Source organism: Onychomys torridus, chromosome 20 (assembly GCF_903995425.1).
Source record: "Onychomys torridus chromosome 20, mOncTor1.1, whole genome shotgun sequence".
Lineage (NCBI taxonomy): Eukaryota > Metazoa > Chordata > Mammalia > Rodentia > Cricetidae > Onychomys > Onychomys torridus.
Genome location: NC_050462.1, coordinates 32,774,848 through 32,780,063, shown reverse-complemented (window position 1 = coordinate 32,780,063; position 5,216 = coordinate 32,774,848). Strand labels below are relative to the sequence as shown.

Here is a 5,216-nt window from a genome sequence, read left to right as displayed (position 1 = left end):
AATAAAATCCACATCCTTTATTGATAACAACTGTGAAAGTATGTATTATAGAAACAAAGTCCTTCAACATTACAAAGGCTCTGGTTAAAATAAAACTGTAAATTTATCACTGAAAGAGGGAAATGAATAAGTATTCTCATTATGATTGTGGTAACTTGAATGAGGAAAGCCCCATATTCGAATGTTTGACTCCCAGTTGGTGGGACAGTTTAGAAAGGGTTACGGAGCACGGCCTTGCTGGAGTTGTTATGTCACTCTGAATGACGGGCACTGAAGGTTCAGATCTCATGTGATGCCCAGTTAATGCTCTCTGCCTAGTGATTGTGGATTAAGATGTAAACTCTCAGCTAGTGCTCCAGGGCCATGCCTGCCTGTCGGCTGCCATGCTCCCTGCCACAATGGCTGTAGACTTTAAACCTTTGAAACTGTATGCTGCCAAGTAAATTCTTTCTTCTTTAAGGTATCTTTTTTCACGGTGCCATAGGAATAGAAAAGTAACTGAGATGATTATCTGTGAAAAAAACAAAGATGATAATTTTTACCATTTCTTTTTAGTTTCCTGTTAGTGGTCCTGGACAGAGCCATTAGACCAGAGAAAGGAATAAATAGACTTCATATTGGAAAGGTAAAAGTTAAATTGTCACTGTTTCAGAATGATATGAAGATAGATAGATGGATAGATACATAGACAGACAGACAGATAGATAGAACTAATAAATGAACTCCTGGAGCTGATGAAAGAATTCATCAAAGTTACAAGATAAAAAAAATCGACATTAATCATCAGGATGTTATATTTTAGTGGAAATAAGTGCCAGAAATGGCCAAATCAATGTTATAAAATGTTTAGCTTGTTTAATTGTATTACATTATCTAAGTGAACATATATATATATATATATATATATATATATATATATATATATATATATATATATATATATATACACATATCCAATACTAAATGTTAAATTAGTGATCTAATATATATAATATATTTTATTCTATGGAAAATATATTTGTACCTAGGAAAAATTATAGTCTTTCAAGCTTACCTTTGCAAAACTATATTATAAAAGTTGGGTAAATAAAACCAAACACTGTGTTTTCCAACTCTTGGAATCTAGCTTGAGTCTGTCTGAATAGATGCTTTGCCATGGAGCTCTACCTCCATATGAAAATTTCTCTTTTAAACCAAGAGCACAAGATGGCTACAAGTGTTAATTCACATTTGGTAGCACCCTGTAATTAGAAAACCTTACAATCTAATCAACACCATTTTATTACGTTTACATTGACAAACCATTTCAGGTAATTGAACTGAAACCTTCTGGGAAGTTCTATGTGTTCAGTTGGTCTGATTTTAAGATGAAAATACTGAGTTTCATCATACTAATAAATAATTAAAGATGTATCCATTACAACTATAATCTGTAGCATTTTGTTTTTACTTGTCCTTGGGGAGCTTCTGTTACATCTCAGTAATGCTTCATTCACTGGAATCTAGCAAGCAGCTCTTCAGAAATTGCAACATGAAAAGAAATGTCAAACTTCATACATATGTGACCTTACCTTTGACAAGAAAGAAGCTACAATTGTTAAATAAGAATGAATGTTCTTTTCAAGAAAATAATAGCTTATAAAACAATTATTTAAAGAATCTAATTAATTAATTTTTGAGACAAGGTCTAAAAAGCAACCCATTCTAACCTTGACACATAGAAATGTGTCTTCTTCCTTAGTCTCTTGAGTACTTGGACTGTAGGAATGAACTACTATGCCCTGATAATAATTTAATTTGTTCTGTTAATTATATGTTTTTAAGAAAACTACATTAGTAATACTATTCAGTATATTATCCATATAATTTTCTCCTTATCACCCTATCTTAATAAAATAATTGTTGATCAATCTATGATAGAGGAAAAGATCCTTTCATTAATAGAATATTGATCAGAGACTACTTCAGACACACGTGAAAATGGCTGAATATTTGATATCTTCTTTATATAATTGAATAAAAATAGCTTCAAAGTTTTTCATTGAATTTAGATTCACAAAAAGTTTTTCATTTTTCTGAAGAAAAGGATATGAACAAGGCAGAGGAATGGAGGTTTTGCTTGCCATTGAATAAATTAATCAGATTTTACTCTTCCCCATAGAACACTTTTTGTTAATGATTAGCATGTTATGGATAAAAAGTACACACTTATAAGACATTATCAAAATATGTACTATAAAAATATGTAAAGGGCCTAATGGGAAATCAATGAAATACCAGTATATTACATTTCATTTAGAGTAAACAATTAGACTTGATTATTAAGGATAAATAAACTTTTCACTTCTGAACAGAAAACCAGAAGAGAAAGAAAACATCATTATAAGTTATAACTTTTTGAAAGTTGACACTTTGTTTTAGATGAAGTAAATAACATAATTATAAGTAAATGTTAATAACATTTACTTATATAAAAGTTATAATAAATACTAATCATATAATATGATAATATAATTATGATTAAATCTTAATAACAGCAACAAATAATACACCATTTACTATTTTGTTTCCTTTTTGAGATATATTCCTATTTCATAGCCTATCATAGCCTCAAATGCTCCATCTTCTTGCCTCAACCTCCCCCATACTCAGTGAGTAAGCAAGAACTGTATTACCAAACATCAGTTTATACATACACACACACACACACACACACACACACACACACACACACGTGTGTGCACATGTATATGAAATTGTTTTTAAATAATTTTCAAAACCTGGATATAATGTCAATGAACATTAATTAATTATCTCCTAATTTTCTGTTGGAAACATTAAAAGTGCTCACTGTACTACAACAAAGACAATACAGGAAAACACCATTGAAAGCAGGACATAATGATTCATTTGTGATTTTGTTTTTTGTTGTTGTTGTTTTTGTTTTTCGAGACAGGTTTCTCTGTAGCTTTGTGCCTTTCCTGGAACTCACTCTATAGCCTAGGCTGGCCTCAGACTCACAGAAATCTGCCTGGCTCTGTCTCCCGAGTGCTAGGATTAAGTGCCTGGCTCATTTGTGATTCTTAAGAGAAATGAATTAGAGAATATCTAAAGACTGGATTGTCAATGTAATCCTACATATAAGAAAATTCCACATGCATTGTTAATTTAGTCTTGTAAACTACTTTCACGTTTTTAATTGTTGAAAATAATATAATAAATTTGGCTCCTAAACTAAAGAAAAATAAAAGTCTTGATTTATAGTATACTTAACATACTTATTTTAAGTTTATATGGAAAATGTGCTTTTTCATTAAATGTCAAATAAAACTAACTTTTGGAAAGTTAGCTTCATTTACAAGTCAGTAATTATCAAGATGCAATATATTTCAAATGTATCTAAATTTGAAATGGCAGAGGAGCAGAAAAATAAACAAAAACTATACTTAAAGTATTTTGGCAATGTGTATACAATGGATGAGATTCTGGAGAGAGTCACACATTGATTGATGGAAAGCCATGAACCCATTGAAAACTGAATAAAAGTATAATCAGATAAAAGCTTCATCCATGCTGCTGTTTTTTTCAGGCCTGGTATTCAAGAGCAGCTGGGGCTGTGGAAGGTACTCATGGAGATGTTAAGCAGATGAAAGTGAATTTGGGCACATTGTTCCTGGGTATGGAAAAGGGCAATCATGAGAACTTGACTACCTGGGGTATGTGGAGACACAGGCCAAGGAGAAAGCCTATGATATGGAGGTCAACCTGGCTGTCCTGAAATTGGACCAGTTCAACCTAGCCTTCTTTCAGACCACAGTCTGTTCCTGGACCCTCCTGAAAGCCATTTCAAACCTGTGCAAATGTATGATCAACCAGGGACACCAAGAAGAAGAGCACATGTGACAAAACTTGTACCTCGGGGACCTGCTGTAGACCTACCACTTTCAAGTCCTCTGGCAGGCCCTGCTTGGAAACATTGACTTCTTGGGAGTCATAACTGGTATTGAAGAAGAAAATTTACCTACCATGTGGTAGGCATCATGTACCAGCACACCTCAGCTGCTTGCTGAAATGCTTGGCTATCTGACTGGCAACCAGCCGAGAGTATGGATTGAGCATGTGCAGCTGGATCTCAGATGAGTTTGGTAGATCTTCATCTGCTGCCGGGAGGAGAGCATTAAGCCCAAGAACATCATGGAGATCAACATTGACAGTGTACCCAGCATCATGGCCTCCTCCTAGTAACTGTGCATGCTTTTAATAGAGATTTGTGTACTTCAAAAATATGTTGCTAAAATTTATTAGATGTTATAAAATAAATGAAGCAATTGTGATTTAAAAAATATTTAGCAAAAGCCACTGATTAGACAATTATTACTCTAATGTAATCTTAGACAGAACTGGTTTGGGGAATAAAGGGAATTCTATTGTGTGACATGAGAAGATGAAATTGAAAATCCTCAAATTCTAGCAATTGGCTATAGATGACCTTCATTCACTCTTTGAGACTATGGCAAAATATATGTGAGATAGCAAACTGAGAGTGAAACTTGGGGTAAGCCTCATGACCACATTTCTAGACTGTCTGTCCAGCTATCAACCAATCACTGGTCTACCTGTACTTACATTTTTAAGTTCCAAGGGCTTCCCTAATCTCTACCACTGTTCTATAAACCTAAAGAAATAGGTAATACTAATTTCACTGATCATTAAAAAGGTATTACTTGCTATCTCATTTACTTGAAAGTGCTAGAATACCCAAACCAAACATCAGTAAAAATCTCTAAGAGCTCAGACCAGAACATAAGATTCTAGGCCAACAAGTAATGTGAGGATGTTTTGTCTTAAGTACAGGAAAACACATTTCTACTGTTGCAGAGTTCACATATGTAAGAAATATGCAATCTCTTGTTTGTTTTTCTTTAATCTGAGGATGGATGATAGCTCATCTGGACTTAACATCAATAGAGTCTATGTGCAATGGTCCTTTAGCATTTGACTATGAATCAAAATATAAAAGATATATACAGTGTCAGGCTTACATGTACATGTTTTGCTATTCATGCAGATATTTTATGTTTAATATTTGTAAAATACTGCAAATTTGTAAGTTGAAAGAAAAACAAAGCTTATGCTGCCTGGCAGATCTTCTAATGTGATAATTGTGACATCATGAATTTTTATCTAGTGATTACAATATGTGAAGATTAACCATA

At 33.2% G+C, this 5,216-nt stretch overlaps 1 pseudogene; it reads left to right on the top strand.

The window, feature by feature from the left end:
* The first annotated feature begins 398 nt into the window (after positions 1-398).
* Positions 399-4,242, top strand: LOC118570795 (annotated as a pseudogene).
* The last annotated feature ends 974 nt before the right edge of the window (positions 4,243-5,216 follow it).